Below are 17,202 nucleotides of genomic sequence, written 5' to 3'. Positions count from 1 at the left end.
ACTCTAACTTTACTTTTCTTGGTTTACCGCCACTCTAACCCCGCCTTTCTTGGTTTTCCTTTGCTCTAACTTGGCTTTTCTTGGTTTTCCTGTGCTCTACCCCGTTTTTCTTGGTTTTCCTTTGCGCTAACTTGGCTTTTCTTGGTTTTCCTTCGCTCTAACCTTGCTTTTCTTAGTTTTCCTCCGCTCTAAACCCGCTTTTCTTACTTTTCCTCCACACTAACCCCGCTTTTCATGGTTTTCCTCCACTCTAACTGCGCTTTTCTTGGTGTTCCTCTGCTATAACTTATCTTGGTTTTCCTCCGCTCTAACACAGCTTTTCTTGGTTTTCCTCAGCTCCAACCCCGCTTTTCTTGGTTTTCCTCCACTCTAACCCCGCTTTTCATGGTTTTCCTCTCCTGTAACCCTAATTTTCTTGGTTTTCCTCTACTCTAACTTCGCCTCTCTTGGTTTTCCTCCGCTCAAACCCCGCCATTCTTGGTTTTCCTCCGCTCTAACCCCGTCTTCCTTGGTTCTCCTCCGCTCTAACTTCGCTATTCTTTGTTTTTCTCCGCACTAACTTCACTTTTTTTGTTTTTCCTCCACTCTAACCCCTCTTTCCTTGGTTTTCCTCAGCTCTAATCTCTCTTTTCTTGGTTTTCCTCCACTCTAACCCCGCTCTGTTTTTCTCAGCTCTGACCCCGCTTTTCTTGATTTTCCTCCGCTCTACCCTTGTTTTCTTGGTTTTCCTCCGCTCTAACATCGCTTTTCATGGTTTTCCTCATCTCTAATCTCTCTTTTCTTCGTTTTCCTCTGCTGTAACATAGCTTTTCTTGATTTTCCTTCTCTCTGACCCTGCTTTTCTTGGTTTTCTTCCTCTCTAATCCCGCTTTTGTTGATTTTCCTCCGCTCTAACCCCGCTTGTCTTGGTTTTTCTCAGCTTTCCCCTGCTTCTCTTGATTTTCCTCCGCTCTAACCTTGTTTTCTTGGTTTTCCTATGCTCTAACCCCTCTTTTCTTGGTTTTCCTCTGCTGTAATCCCGCTTTTCTTGCTTTTCCTTCGCTCTAACTTCTCTTTTTTTGGTTTTCGTCCGCTCTAACTTTGCTTTTCTTGGTTTTCCTCCGCTCTAACCCCGCCATTCTTGGTTTTTCTCAGCTCTGACCCCGCTTTTCTTGATTTTCCTCTGCTCTAACCTTGTTTTCTTGGTTTTCCTCCGCTCTAACATCGCTTTTCTTGGTTTTCCTCATCTCTAATCTCACTTTTCAAGGTTTTTCTCTGCTGTAACATAGCTTTTCTTGGTTTTCCTCCGCTCTAACTTCGCTATTCTTCGTTTTCCTCCTCACTAACTTCACTTCTTTTGTTTTTCCTCCGCTCTAACCCCTCTTTCCTTGGTTTTCCTCCGCTCTAACTTCGCTTTTCTTGGTTTTCCTCCGCTCTAACCACGCTTTTTTTGGTTTTCCTCCGCTCTAACCCCGCTTATCTTGGTTTTTCTCAGCTCTAACCCCGCTTTTCTTGATTTTCCTCCGCTCTAACCTAGTTTTCTTGGTTTTCCTCCTCTTTAACTTTGCTTTTCTTGGTTTTCCTCCGCTCTAATCCCGCTTTTCCTGCTTTTCCTCCGCTCTAACTTCGCTTTTCTTGGTTTTCCTCCGCTCTAACCCCGCTTTTCTTGGTTTTTCTCAGCTCTGACCCCGCTTTTCTTGATTTTCCTCCGCTCTAACCTTGTTTTCTTGGTTTTCCTCCGCTCTTACATCGCTTTTCTCGGTTTTCCTCATCTCTAATCTCACTTTTCATGGTTTTCCTCTGCTGTAACATAGCTTTTCTTGATTTTCCTCCTCTCTGACCCCGCTTTTCTTTGTTTTCCTCCGCTCTAACCCCGTTTTTCTTGGATTTCCTTCGCTCTAACTTGATTTTTCTTGGTTTTCCTCCACACTAACCCCGCTTTTCTTGGTTTTCCTCCGCTCTAACTTCGCTTTTCTTGGTTTTCCTCTGCTCTAACTTAGCTTATCTTGGTTTTCCTCCGCACTAACCCAGCTTTTCATGGTTTTCCTCTGCTGTAACCCTACTTTTCTTGGTTTTCCTCCACTCTAGCCCAGCTTTTCTTGATTTTCCTCTGCTCTAACCTTGTTTATTTGGTTTTCCTCCGATCTAACCCCGTTTTTCTTGGTTTTCCTCCGCTCCAACCCCGCTTTTCTTCATTTTCATTTGCTCTAACCCCGCTTTTCTTGGATTTCATCCATTCTAACCCCGCTTGTCTTGGTTTTCCTCCGCTCTAACTTCGCCTCTCTTGGTTTTCCTCCGCTCTAACACCGTCTTTCTTGGTTTTACTTTGCTCTAACTTCGCTATTCTTCGTTTTCCTCCACTCTGACTTCACTTTTTTTGTTTTTCCTCCGCTCTAACCCCTCTTTTCTTGGTTTTCCTCCGCTCCAATCCCGCTTTTTTTCCTTTTCCTCCGCTCTAACCATGCTTTTCTTCTTTTTCCTCTGCTATAACCCCGCTTTTCTCGGTTTTCCTCCGCTCTAACCTCGCTTTTCTTGGTTTTTCTCAGCTCTGACCCCGCTTTTCTTGATTTTCCTTCGCTCTAACCTTGTTTTCCTGTTTTTCCTCCGCCCAAACTTCGCTTTTTTTGGTTTTCCTCATCTCTAATCTCACTTTTCTTGGTTTTCCTCTGCTGTAACATAGCTTTTCTTGATTTTCCTCCTCTGTGACCCCGCTTTTCTTGGTTTTCCTTAGCTCTAACCCCTCTTTTTTTGGTTTTCCTATGCTCTAACCCCACTTTTCTTTGTTTTCCTCTGCTGTAACATAGCTTTTCTTAGTTTTCCTCTGCTCTATACCAGCTTTTCTTGGTTTTCCTTCGCTCTATGCCCGCTTTTCTTGGTTTTCATCCGCTCTAACTTCACTCTTCTTGGTTTACCTCCGCTCTAACCCCACTTTTCTTGGTTTTCCTCCGTGCTAACTTCACTTTTCTTGGTTTTCCTCTGCTGTAACATAGCTTTTCTTGATTTTCCTCCTCTGTGACCTCGCTTTTCTTGGTTTTCCTTAGCTCTAACCCCTCTTTTCTTGGTTTTCCTGTGCTCTAACCCCACTTTTCTTTGTTTTCCTCTGCTGTAACATAGCTTTTCTTAGTTTTCCTCTGCTCTATACCAGCTTTTCTTGGTTTTCCTTCGCTCTATGCCCGCTTTTCTTGGATTTCATCAGCTCTAACTGTACTTTTCTTAGTTTACCGCCACTCTAACCCCGCCTTTCTTGGTTTTCCTTTGCTCTAACTTGGCTTTTCTTGGTTTTCCTGTGCTCTACCCCGTTTTTCTTGGTTTTCCTTTGCGCTAACTTGGCTTTTCTTGGTTTTCCTTCGCTCTAACCTTGCTTTTCTTAGTTTTCCTCCGCTCTAAACCCGCTTTTCTTAGTTTTCCTCCACACTTACCCCGCTTTTCATGGTTTTCCTCCACTCTAACTGCGCTTTTCTTGGTGTTCCTCTGCTATAACTTATCTTGGTTTTCCTCCGCTCTAACACAGCTTTTCATGGTTTTCCTCTGCTGAAAACCTACTTTTCTTGGTTTTCCTCCGCTCTAACTTCGCCTCTCTTGGTTTTCCTCCGCTCAAACCCCGCCATTCTTGGTTTTCCTCCGCTCTAACCCCGTCTTCCTTGGTTCTCCTCCGCTCTAACTTCGCTATTCTTTGTTTTTCTCCGCACTAACTTCACTTTTTTTGTTTTTCCTCCACTCTAACCCCTCTTTCCTTGGTTTTCCTCAGCTCTAATCTCTCTTTTCTTGGTTTTCCTCCACTCTAACCCCGCTCTGTTTTTCTCAGCTCTGACCCCGCTTTTCTTGATTTTCCTCCGCTCTACCCTTGTTTTCTTGGTTTTCCTCCGCTCTAACATCGCTTTTCATGGTTTTCCTCATCTCTAATCTCTCTTTTCTTCGTTTTCCTCTGCTGTAACATAGCTTTTCTTGATTTTCCTTCTCTCTGACCCTGCTTTTCTTGGTTTTCTTCCTCTCTAATCCCGCTTTTGTTGATTTTCCTCCGCTCTAACCCCGCTTGTCTTGGTTTTTCTCAGCTTTCCCCCGCTTCTCTTGATTTTCCTCCGCTCTAACCTTGGTTTCTTGGTTTTCTTATGCTCTAACCCCTCTTTTCTTGGTTTTCCTCTGCTGTAATCCCGCTTTTCTTGCTTTTCCTTCGCTCTAACTTCTCTTTTTTTGGTTTTCGTCCGCTCTAACTTTGCTTTTCTTGGTTTTCCTCCGCTCTAACCCCGCCATTCTTGGTTTTTCTCAGCTCTGACCCCGCTTTTCTTGATTTTCCTCTGCTCTAACCTTGTTTTCTTGGTTTTCCTCCGCTCTAACATCGCTTTTCTTGGTTTTCCTCATCTCTAATCTCACTTTTCAAGGTTTTCCTCTGCTGTAACATAGCTTTTCTTGGTTTTCCTCCGCTCTAACTTCGCCTCTCTTGGTTTTCCTACGCTCTAACCCCGTCTTTCTTGGTTTTCCTCCGTTCTAACTTCGCTATTCTTCGTTTTCCTCCTCACTAACTTCACTTCTTTTGTTTTTCCTCCGCTCTAACCCCTCTTTCCTTGGTTTTCCTCCGCTCTAACTTCGCTTTTCTTGGTTTTCCTCCGCTCTAACCACGCTTTTTTTGGTTTTCCTCCGCTCTAACCCCGCTTATCTTGGTTTTTCTCAGCTCTAACCCCGCTTTTCTTGATTTTCCTCCGCTCTAACCTAGTTTTCTTGGTTTTCCTCCTCTTTAACTTTGCTTTTCTTGGTTTTCCTCCGCTCTAATCCCGCTTTTCCTGCTTTTCCTCCGCTCTAACTTCGCTTTTCTTGGTTTTCCTCCGCTCTAACCCCGCTTTTCTTGGTTTTTCTCAGCTCTGACCCCGCTTTTCTTGATTTTCCTCCGCTCTAACCTTGTTTTCTTGGTTTCCCTCCGCTCTTACATCGCTTTTCTCGGTTTTCCTCATCTCTAATCTCACTTTTCATGGTTTTCCTCTGCTGTAACATAGCTTTTCTTGATTTTCCTCCTCTCTGACCCCGCTTTTCTTTGTTTTCCTCCGCTCTAACCCCGTTTTTCTTGGATTTCCTTCGCTCTAACTTGATTTTTCTTGGTTTTCCTCCACACTAACCCCGCTTTTCTTGGTTTTCCTCCGCTCTAACTTCGCTTTTCTTGGTTTTCCTCTGCTCTAACTTAGCTTATCTTGGTTTTCCTCCGCACTAACCCAGCTTTTCTCGGTTTTCCTCAGCTCCAACCCCGCTTTTCTTGGTTTTCCTCCGCTCTAACTTCGCTTTTCATGGTTTTCCTCTGCTGTAACCCTACTTTTCTTGGTTTTCCTCCACTCTAGCCCAGCTTTTCTTGATTTTCCTCTGCTCTAACCTTGTTTATTTGGTTTTCCTCCGCTCTAACCCCGTTTTTCTTGGTTTTCCTCCGCTCCAACCCCGCTTTTCTTCATTTTCATTTGCTCTAACCCCGCTTTTCTTGGATTTCATCCATTCTAACCCCGCTTGTCTTGGTTTTCCTCCGCTCTAACTTCGCCTCTCTTGGTTTTCCTCCGCTCTAACACCGTCTTTCTTGGTTTTACTTTGCTCTAACTTCGCTATTCTTCGTTTTCCTCCACTCTGACTTCACTTTTTTTGTTTTTCCTCCGCTCTAACCCCTCTTTTCTTGGTTTTCCTCCGCTCCAATCCCGCTTTTTTTCCTTTTCCTCCGCTCTAACCATGCTTTTCTTCTTTTTCCTCTGCTATAACCCCGCTTTTCTCGGTTTACCTCCGCTCTAACCCCACGTTTCTTGGTTTTCCTCCGTGCTAACTTCACTTTTCTTGGTTTTCCTCTGCTGTAACATAGCTTTTCTTGATTTTCCTCCTCTGTGACCCCGCTTTTCTTGGTTTTCCTTAGCTCTAACCCCTCTTTTCTTGGTTTTCCTGTGCTCTAACCCCACTTTTCTTTGTTTTCCTCTGCTGTAACATAGCTTTTCTTAGTTTTCCTCTGCTCTATACCAGCTTTTCTTGGTTTTCCTTCGCTCTATGCCCGCTTTTCTTGGATTTCATCAGCTCTAACTTTACTTTTCTTGGTTTACCGCCACTCTAACCCCGTTTTTCTTGGTTTTCCTTTGCACTAACTTGGCTTTTCTTGGTTTTCCTTCGCTCTAACCTTGCTTTTCTTAGTTTTCCTCCGCTCTAAAACCGCTTTTCTTAGTTTTCCTCCACACTAACCCCGCTTTTCATGGTTTTCCTCCACTCTAACTGCGCTTTTCTTGGTGTTCCACTGCTATAACTTATCTTGGTTTTCCTCCGCTCTAACACAGCTTTTCTCGGTTTTCCTCAGCTCCAACCCCGCTTTTCTTGGTTTTCCTCCACTCTAACCCCGCTTTTCATGGTTTTCCTCTGCTGAAAACCTACTTTTCTTGGTTTTCCTCCGCTCTAACTTTGCCTCTCTTGGTTTTCCTCCGTTCTAACCCTGATTTTCTTGGATTTCCTCCGCTCTTACTTCTTTTTTCTTGGTTTTCCTCCACACTAATCCCTCTTTTCTTGGTTTTCCTCTGCTCTAACTTAGCTTATATTGGTTTTCCTCTGCTCTAACTTAGCTTATATTGGTTTTCCTCCGCTCTAACCCAGCTTTTCTCTTTTTTCCTCAGCTCCAACCCTACTTTTCTTGGTTGTCCTCCACTCTCGCCCAGCTTTTCTTGATTTTCCTCTGCTCTAACCTTGTTTTATTGGTTTTCCTCCGCTCTAACCCCGTTTTTCTTGGTTTTCCTCCGCTCCAACCCCGCTTTTCTTGGTTTTCATCCGCTCTAACCCCGTGTTTCTTGGATTTCATCCATTCTAGCCCCGCTTGTCTTGGTTTTTCTCCGCTCTAACTTAGCTTTTCTTAAATTTCCTCCGCTCTAACCCAGCTTTTCTCGGTTTTCCTCAGCTCCAACCCCGCTTTTCTTGGTTTTCCTCTGCTCTAACCCCACTTTCCTTTTTTTTCCTCCGTGCTAACTCCATTTTTCTTGGTTTGCCTCCGCTCTAACCACGTTTTTCTTGGTTTTCGTCCGCTCTGACCCCGCTTTTCTTGTTTTTTCTCTGCTCTAACCCCGCTTTTCTTTGTTTTCCTTCGCTCTATACCTGCTTCTCTTGGTTTTCCTCCGCTCTGACCTCACTTTTCTTGATTTTCCTACGGTCTATCCCCACTTTTCTTTTGATTTCCGCCGCTCTATCCCCTCTTTTCTTGGTTTTCCTGTGCTCTAACCCCACTTTTCTTGGTTTTCCTCCGCTGTAACATAGCTTTTCTTGGTTTTCCTCTGCTCTATCCCCGCTTTTCTTGGTTTTCCTTCGCTCTATGCCCGCTTTTCTTGGATTTCATCCACTCTAACTTTACTTTTCTTGGTTTACCGCCACTCTAACCCCGCCTTTCTTGGTTTTCCTTTGCTCTAACTTGGCTTTTCTTGGTTTTCCTGTGCTCTACCCCGTTTTTCTTGGTTTTCCTTTGCGCTAACTTGGCTTTTCTTGGTTTTCCTTCGCTCTAACCTTGCTTTTCTTAGTTTTCCTCCGCTCTAAACCCGCTTTTCTTACTTTTCCTCCACACTAACCCCGCTTTTCATGGTTTTCCTCCACTCTAACTGCGCTTTTCTTGGTGTTCCTCTGCTATAACTTATCTTGGTTTTCCTCCGCTCTAACACAGCTTTTCTCGGTTTTCCTCAGCTCCAACCCCGCTTTTCTTGGTTTTCCTCCACTCTAACCCCGCTTTTCATGGTTTTCCTCTCCTGTAACCCTAATTTTCTTGGTTTTCCTCTACTCTAACTTCGCCTCTCTTGGTTTTCCTCCGCTCTAACCCCGTCTTCCTTGGTTCTCCTCTGCTCTAACTTCGCTATTCTTTGTTTTTCTCCGCACTAACTTCACTTTTTTTGTTTTTCCTCCACTCTAACCCCTCTTTCCTTGGTTTTCCTCAGCTCTAATCTCTCTTTTCTTGGTTTTCCTCCACTCTAACCCCGCTCTGTTTTTCTCAGCTCTGACCCCGCTTTTCTTGATTTTCCTCCGCTCTACCCTTGTTTTCTTGGTTTTCCTCCGCTCTAACATCGCTTTTCTTGGTTTTCCTCATCTCTAATCTCTCTTTTCTTCGTTTTCCTCTGCTGTAACATAGCTTTTCTTGATTTTCCTTCTCTCTGACCCTGCTTTTCTTGGTTTTCTTCCTCTCTAATCCCACTTTTCTTGGTTTTCCTCTGCTCTAACCCCGCTTTTCTTAGTATTGCTCCAATCTAACCACGCTTTTCTTGATTTTCCTCCGCTCTAACCCCGCTTGTCTTGGTTTTTCTCAGCTTTCCCCCGCTTTCTTGATTTTCCTCCGCTCTAACCTTGTTTTCTTGGTTTTCCTATGCTCTAACCCCTCTTTTCTTGGTTTTCCTCTGCTGTAACATAGCTTTTCTTAGTTTTCCTCTGCTCTATACCAGCTTTTCTTGGTTTTCCTTCGCTCTATGCCCGCTTTGCTTGGTTTTCATCCGCTCTAACTTCACTCTTCTTGGTTTACCTCCGCTCTAACCCCACTTTTCTTGGTTTTCCTCCGTGCTAACTTCACTTTTCTTGGTTTTCCTCTGCTGTAACATAGCTTTTCTTGATTTTCCTCCTCTGTGACCCCGCTTTTCTTGGTTTTCCTTAGCTCTAACCCCTCTTTTCTTGGTTTTCCTGTGCTCTAACCCCACTTTTCTTTGTTTTCCTCTGCTGTAACATAGCTTTTCTTAGTTTTCCTCTGCTCTATACCAGCTTTTCTTGGTTTTCCTTCGCTCTATGCCCGCTTTTCTTGGATTTCATCAGCTCTAACTGTACTTTTCTTAGTTTACCGCCACTCTAACCCCGCCTTTCTTGGTTTTCCTTTGCTCTAACTTGGCTTTTCTTGGTTTTCCTGTGCTCTACCCCGTTTTTCTTGGTTTTCCTTTGCGCTAACTTGGCTTTTCTTGGTTTTCCTTCGCTCTAACCTTGCTTTTCTTAGTTTTCCTCCGCTCTAAACCCGCTTTTCTTAGTTTTCCTCCACACTAACCCCGCTTTTCATGGTTTTCCTCCACTCTAACTGCGCTTTTCTTGGTGTTCCTCTGCTATAACTTATCTTGGTTTTCCTCCGCTCTAACACAGCTTTTCTCGGTTTTCCTCAGCTCCAACCCCGCTTTTCTTGGTTTTCCTCCACTCTAACCCCGCTTTTCATGGTTTTCCTCTCCTGTAACCCTAATTTTCTTGATTTTCCTCTGCTCTAACTTCGCCTCTCCTGGTTTTCCTTTGCTCAAACCCCGCCATTCTTGGTTTTCCTCCGCTCTAACCCCGTCTTCCTTGGTTCTCCTCCGCTCTAACTTCGCTATTCTTTGTTATTCTCCGCACTAACTTCACTTTTTTTGTTTTTCCTCCACTCTAACCCCTCTTTCCTTGGTTTTCCTCAGCTCTAATCTCTCTTTTCTTGGTTTTCCTCCACTCTAACCCCGCTTTTCTTGGTTTTTCTCAGCTCTGACCCCGCTTTTCTTGATTTTCCTCCGCTCTACCCTTGTTTTCTTGGTTTTCCTCCGCGCTAACATCGCTTTTCTTGGTTTTCCTCATCTCTAATCTCTCTTTTCTTCGTTTTCCTCTGCTGTAACATAGCTTTTCTTGATTTTCCTTCTCTCTGACCCTGCTTTTCTTGGTTTTCTTCCTCTCGAATCCCACTTTTCTTGGTTTTCCTCCGCTCTAACCCCGCTTTTCTTAGTATTGCTCCAATCTAACCACGCTTTTCTTGATTTTCCTCCGCTCTAACCCCGCTTGTCTTGGTTTTTCTCAGCTTTCCCCCGCTTTCTTGATTTTCCTCCGCTCTAACCTTGTTTTCTTGGTTTTCCTATGCTCTAACCCCTCTTTTCTTGGTTTTCCTCTGCTGTAACATAGCTTTTCTTAGTTTTCCTCTGCTCTATACCAGCTTTTCTTGGTTTGCCTTCGCTCTATGCCCGCTTTTCTTGGTTTTCATCCGCTCTAACTTCACTCTTCTTGGTTTACCTCCGCTCTAACCCCGTTTTTCTTGGTTTTCCTTTGCGCTAACTTGGCTTTTCTTGGTTTTCCTTCGCTCTAACCTTGCTTTTCTTAGTTTTCCTCCGCTCTAAACCCGCTTTTCTTACTTTTCCTCCACACTAACCCCGCTTTTCATGGTTTTCCTCCACTCTAACTGCGCTTTTCTTGGTGTTCCTCTGCTATAACTTATCTTGGTTTTCCTCCGCTCTAACACAGCTTTTCTCGGTTTTCCTCAGCTCCAACCCCGCTTTTCTTGGTTTTCCTCCACTCTAACCCCGCTTTTCATGGTTTTCCTCTCCTGTAACCCTAATTTTCTTGGTTTTCCTCTACTCTAACTTCGCCTCTCTTGGTTTTCCTCCGCTCAAACCCCGCCATTCTTGGTTTTCCTCCGCTCTAACCCCGTCTTCCTTGGTTCTCCTCCGCTCTAACTTCGCTATTCTTTGTTTTTCTCCGCACTAACTTCACTTTTTTTGTTTTTCCTCCACTCTAACCCCTCTTTCCTTGGTTTTCCTCAGCTCTAATCTCTCTTTTCTTGGTTTTCCTCCACTCTAACCCCGCTCTGTTTTTCTCAGCTCTGACCCCGCTTTTCTTGATTTTCCTCCGCTCTACCCTTGTTTTCTTGGTTTTCCTCCGCTCTAACATCGCTTTTCATGGTTTTCCTCATCTCTAATCTCTCTTTTCTTCGTTTTCCTCTGCTGTAACATAGCTTTTCTTGATTTTCCTTCTCTCTGACCCTGCTTTTCTTGGTTTTCTTCCTCTCTAATCCCGCTTTTGTTGATTTTCCTCCGCTCTAACCCCGCTTGTCTTGGTTTTTCTCAGCTTTCCCCCGCTTCTCTTGATTTTCCTCCGCTCTAACCTTGGTTTCTTGGTTTTCTTATGCTCTAACCCCTCTTTTCTTGGTTTTCCTCTGCTGTAATCCCGCTTTTCTTGCTTTTCCTTCGCTCTAACTTCTCTTTTTTTGGTTTTCGTCCGCTCTAACTTTGCTTTTCTTGGTTTTCCTCCGCTCTAACCCCGCCATTCTTGGTTTTTCTCAGCTCTGACCCCGCTTTTCTTGATTTTCCTCTGCTCTAACCTTGTTTTCTTGGTTTTCCTCCGCTCTAACATCGCTTTTCTTGGTTTTCCTCATCTCTAATCTCACTTTTCAAGGTTTTCCTCTGCTGTAACATAGCTTTTCTTGGTTTTCCTCCGCTCTAACTTCGCCTCTCTTGGTTTTCCTACGCTCTAACCCCGTCTTTCTTGGTTTTCCTCCGTTCTAACTTCGCTATTCTTCGTTTTCCTCCTCACTAACTTCACTTCTTTTGTTTTTCCTCCGCTCTAACCCCTCTTTCCTTGGTTTTCCTCCGCTCTAACTTCGCTTTTCTTGGTTTTCCTCCGCTCTAACCACGCTTTTTTTGGTTTTCCTCCGCTCTAACCCCGCTTATCTTGGTTTTTCTCAGCTCTAACCCCGCTTTTCTTGATTTTCCTCCGCTCTAACCTAGTTTTCTTGGTTTTCCTCCTCTTTAACTTTGCTTTTCTTGGTTTTCCTCCGCTCTAATCCCGCTTTTCCTGCTTTTCCTCCGCTCTAACTTCGCTTTTCTTGGTTTTCCTCCGCTCTAACCCCGCTTTTCTTGGTTTTTCTCAGCTCTGACCCCGCTTTTCTTGATTTTCCTCCGCTCTAACCTTGTTTTCTTGGTTTTCCTCCGCTCTTACATCGCTTTTCTCGGTTTTCCTCATCTCTAATCTCACTTTTCTTGGTTTTCCTCTGCTGTAACATAGCTTTTCTTGATTTTCCTCCTCTCTGACCCCGCTTTTCTTTGTTTTCCTCCGCTCTAACCCCGTTTTTCTTGGATTTCCTTCGCTCTAACTTGATTTTTCTTGGTTTTCCTCCACACTAACCCCGCTTTTCTTGGTTTTCCTCCGCTCTAACTTCGCTTTTCTTGGTTTTCCTCTGCTCTAACTTAGCTTATCTTGGTTTTCCTCCGCACTAACCCAGCTTTTCTCGGTTTTCCTCAGCTCCAACCCCACTTTTCTTGGTTTTCCTCCGCTCTAACTTCGCTTTTCATGGTTTTCCTCTGCTGTAACCCTACTTTTCTTGGTTTTCCTCCACTCTAGCCCAGCTTTTCTTGATTTTCCTCTGCTCTAACCTTGTTTATTTGGTTTTCCTCCGCTCTAGCCCCGTTTTTCTTGGTTTTCCTCCGCTCCAACCCCGCTTTTCTTCATTTTCATTTGCTCTAACCCCGCTTTTCTTGGATTTCATCCATTCTAACCCCGCTTGTCTTGGTTTTCCTCCGCTCTAACTTCGCCTCTCTTGGTTTTCCTCCGCTCTAACCCCGTCTTTCTTGGTACTCCTCCGCTCTAACTTCGCTATTCTTCGTTTTCCTCCACTCTGACTTCACTTTTTTTGTTTTTCCTCCGCTCTAACCCCTCTTTTCTTGGTTTTCCTCCGCTCCAATCCCGCTTTTTTTCCTTTTCCTCCGCTCTAACCATGCTTTTCTTCTTTTTCCTCTGCTATAACCCCGCTTTTCTCGGTTTTCCTCCGCTCTAACCTCGCTTTTCTTGGTTTTTCTCAGCTCTGACCCCGCTTTTCTTGATTTTCCTTCGCTCTAACCTTGTTTTCCTGTTTTTCCTCCGCCCTAACTTTGCTTTTTTTGGTTTTCCTCATCTCTAATCTCACTTTTCTTGGTTTTCCTCTGCTGTAACATAGCTTTTCTTGATTTTCCTCCTCTGTGACCCCGCTTTTCTTGGTTTTCCTTAGCTCTAACCCCTCTTTTCTTGGTTTTCCTGTGCTCTAACCCCACTTTTCTTTGTTTTCCTCTGCTGTAACATAGCTTTTCTTAGTTTTCCTCTGCTCTATACCAGCTTTTCTTGGTTTTCCTTCGCTCTATGCCCGCTTTTCTTGGTTTTCATCCGCTCTAACTTCACTCTTCTTGGTTTACCTCCGCTCTAACCCCACTTTTCTTGGTTTTCCTCCGTGCTAACTTCACTTTTCTTGGTTTTCCTCTGCTGTAACATAGCTTTTCTTGATTTTCCTCCTCTGTGACCCCGCTTTTCTTGGTTTTCCTTAGCTCTAACCCCTCTTTTCTTGGTTTTCCTGTGCTCTAACCCCACTTTTCTTTGTTTTCCTCTGCTGTAACATAGCTTTTCTTAGTTTTCCTCTGCTCTATACCAGCTTTTCTTGGTTTTCCTTCGCTCTATGCCCGCTTTTCTTGGATTTCATCCACTCTAACTTTACTTTTCTTGGTTTACCGCCACTCTAACCCCACCTTTCTTGGTTTTCCTTTGCTCTAACTTGGCTTTTCTTGGTTTTCCTGTGCTCTACCCCGTTTTTCTTGGTTTTCCTTTGCGCTAACTTGGCTTTTCTTGGTTTTCCTTCGCTCTAACCTTGCTTTTCTTAGTTTTCCTCCGCTCTAAACCCGCTTTTCTTTTCCTCCACACTAACCCCGCTTTTCATGGTTTTCCTCCACTCTAACTGCGCTTTTCTTGGTGTTCCTCTGCTATAACTTATCTTGGTTTTCCTCCGCTCTAACACAGCTTTTCTCGGTTTTCCTCAGCTCCAACCCCGCTTTTCTTGGTTTTCCTCCACTCTAACCCCGCTTTTCATGGTTTTCCTCTCCTGTAACCCTAATTTTCTTGGTTTTCCTCTGCTCTAACTTCGCCTCTCCTGGTTTTCCTCCGCTCAAACCCCGCCATTCTTGGTTTTCCTCCGCTCTAACCCCGTCTTCCTTGGTTCTCCTCCGCTCTAACTTCGCTATTCTTTGTTTTTCTCCGCACTAACTTCACTTTTTTTGTTTTTCCTCCACTCTAACCCCTCTTTCCTTGGTTTTCCTCAGCTCTAATCTCTCTTTTCTTGGTTTTCCTCCACTCTAACCCCGCTCTGTTTTTCTCAGCTCTGACCCCGCTTTTCTTGATTTTCCTCCGCTCTACCCTTGTTTTCTTGGTTTTCCTCCGCTCTAACATCGCTTTTCTTGGTTTTCCTCATCTCTAATCTCTCTTTTCTTCGTTTTCCTCTGCTGTAACATAGCTTTTCTTGATTTTCCATCTCTCTGACCCCTCTTTTCTTGGTTTTCTTCCTCTCTAATCCCACTTTTCTTGGTTTTCCTCCGCTCTAACCCCGCGTTTCTTAGTATAGCTCCAATCTAACCACGCTTTTCTTGGTTTTCCTCCGCTCTAACTTCGCTTTTCTTGGTTTTCCTCCGCTCTAACCCCGCTTTTCTTGGTTTTTCTCAGCTCTGACCCCGCTTTTCTTGATTTTCCTCCGCTCTAACCTTGTTTTCTTGGTTTTCCTCCGCTCTAACATCGCTTTTCTCGGTTTTCCTCATCTCTAATCTCACTTTTCATGGTTTTCCTCTGCTGTAACATAGCTTTTCTTGATTTTCCACCTCTCTTACCCCGCTTTTCTTTGTTTTCTTCCGCTCTAACCCCGCTTTTCTTGGATTTCCTTCGCTCTAACTTGATTTTTCTTGGTTTTCCTCTACACTAACCCCGCTTTTCTTGGTTTTCCTCCGCTCTAACTTCGCTTTTCTTGGTTTTCCTCTACACTAACCCCGCTTTTCTTGGTTTTCCTCCGCTCTAACTTCGCTTTTCTTGGTTTTCCTCTGCTCTAACTTAGATTATCTTGGTTTTCCTCTGCACTAACCCAGCTTTTCTCGGTTTTCCTCAGCTCCAACCCCGCTTTTCTTGGTTTTCCTCCGCTCTAACCCCGCTTTTCATGGTTTTCCTCTGCTGTAACCCTACTTTTCTTGGTTTTCCTCCACTCTAGCCCAGCTTTTCTTGATTTTCCTCTGCTCTAACCTTGTTTATTTGGTTTTCCTCCGCTCTAACCCCGTTTTTCTTGGTTTTCCTCTGCTCCAACCCCGCTTTTCTTCGTTTTCATTTGCTCTAACCCCGCTTTACTTGGATTTCATCCACTCTAACCCCGCTTTTTTTCCTTTTCCTCCGCTCTAACCACGCTTTTCTTGGTTTTTCTCAGCTCTGACCCCGCTTTTCTTGATTTTCCTCCGCTCTAACCTTGTTTTCCTGTTTTTCCTCCGCCCTAACATCGCTTTTTTTGGTTTTCCTCATCTCTAATCTCACTTTTCTTGGTTTTCCTCTGCTGTAACATAGCTTTTCTTGACTTTCCTCCTCTGTGACCCTGCTTTTCTTGGTTTTCCTTAGCTCTAACCCCTCTTTTCTTGGTTTTCCTGTGCTCTAACCCCACTTTTCTTTGTTTTCCTCTGCTGTAACATAGCTTTTCTTAGTTTTCCTCTGCTCTATACCAGCTTTTCTTGGTTTTCCTTCGCTCTATGCCCGCTTTTCTTGGTTTCAATCCGCTCTAACTTCACTCTTCTTTGTTTACCTCTACTCTAACCCCACTTTTCTTCGTTTTCCTTTGCTCTAACTTGGCTTTTCTTGGCTTTCCTGCGCTCTATCCCCGTTTTTCTTGGTTTTCCTTTGCGCTAACTTGGCTTTTCTTGGTTTTTCTCCGCTCTAACCTTGCTTTTCTTAGTTTTCCTCCACACTAACCGCGCTTTTCTTGGTTTTCCTCCGCTCTAACTTCGCTTTTCTTGGCTTTCCTCTGCTATAACTTAGCTTATCTTGGTTTTCCTCAGCTCCAACACAGCTTTTCTCAGTTTTCCTCAGCTCCAACCCCGCTTTTCTTGGTTTTCCTCCACTCTAACCCCGCTTTTCTTGGTTTTCCTCTGCTCTAACCCTGCTTTTCTTTGTTTTCCTCCGCTCTATCCCTGCTTCTCTTGGTTTTCCTCCGCTCTGACCTCGCTTTTCTTGGTTTTCATCCGCTCTAACCCCGCTTTTCTTGGATTTCATCCATTCTAACCCCGCTTGTCTTGGTTTTTCTCCGCTCTAACTTAGCATTTCTTGGTTTTCCTGCACTCTAACCCAGCTTTTCTCGGTTTTCCTCAGCACCAACCCCGCTTTTGTTGGTTTTCTTCCACTCTAACCCCGCTTTTCATGGTTTTCCTCTGCTGTAACCCTGCTTTTCTTGGTTTTCCTCCGCTCTAAATTCGCCTCTCTTGGTTTTCCTCCGCTCTAACCCCGTTTTTCTTGGATTTCCTCCGCTCTAACTTGGCTATTCTTCGTTTTCCTCCGCACTAACTACACTTTTTTTGTTTTTCCTCCGCTCTAACCCCTCTTTTCTTGGTTTTCCTCCAATTTAATCCCGCTTTTCTTGCTCTTCTTCCGCTCTAACTTCGCTTTTCTTGGATTTCCTCCGCTCTAACTTCGCTTTTCTTGATTTTCCTCCGCTCTAACCTTGTTTTCTTGGTTTTCCTCCAGTCTAACATCGCTTTTCTTGGTTTTCCTCATCTCTAATCTCACTTTTCTTTGTTTTCCTCTGCTGTAACATAGCTTTTCTTTATTTTCCTCCTCTCTGACCCCGCTTTTCTTGGTTTTCCTCCGCTCTAACCCCTCTTTTCTTGGTTTTCCTCCGCTCTATCCCCAATTTTCTTAGTTTTCCTCTGCAGTAATATAGCTTTTCTTGGTTTTCCTCTGCTCTATCCTTGCTGTTCTTGGTTTTCCGTCGCTCTATGCCCACTTTTCTTGGTTTACATCTGCTCTAACTTCAATTTTATTGGTTTACCTCCACTCTAACCCCGCTTTTCTTGGTTTTCCTTTGCTCTAACTTGACTTTTCTTGGTTTTCCTTCGCTCTAAACCCGCTTTTCTTGGTTTTCCTTTGCTCTGACTTGGCTTTTCTTGTTTTTCCTCCGCTCTAACCTTGCTTTTCTTAGTTTTCCTGCACTCCAACCCCGTTTTTCTTAGTTTTCCTCCACACTAACCTTGCCTTTCATGGTTTTCCTCCGCTCTAACTTCGCTTTTCTCGGTTTTCCTCTGCTCTAACACAGCTTTCCTCGGTTTTCCTCAGATCCAACCCAGCTTTTCTTGGTTTTCCTCCACTGTAACCCCGCTTTTCATGGTTTTCCTCTGCTGTAAACCTACTTTTCTTGGTTTTCCTCCGCTCTAACTTTGCCTCTCTTGGTTTTCCTCCGTTCTAACCCCGCTTTTCTTGGATTTCCTCCGCTCTAACTTCATTTTTCTTGGTTTTCCTCCACACTAACCCCTCTATTCTTGGTTTTCCGTCGCTCTAAATTCGCTTTTCTTGGTTTTCCTCCACTCTAGCCCAGCTTTTCTTGATTTTCCTCTGCTCTAACCTTGTTTTTTTTGTTTTCCTCCGCTCTAACCCCGTTTTTGTTGGTTTTCCTCCGCTCCAACCCCGCTTTTCTTGGTTTTCATCCGCTCTAACCCCGTGTTTCTTGGATTTCATCCATTCTAGCCC

Source organism: Coturnix japonica, chromosome 4 (assembly GCF_054131305.1).
Source record: "Coturnix japonica strain WE chromosome 4, WE-NBRP24, whole genome shotgun sequence".
NCBI lineage: Eukaryota > Metazoa > Chordata > Aves > Galliformes > Phasianidae > Coturnix > Coturnix japonica.
The sequence above is the reverse complement of the archived record's forward strand: the minus strand, read 5'-3'. Positions refer to the sequence as shown.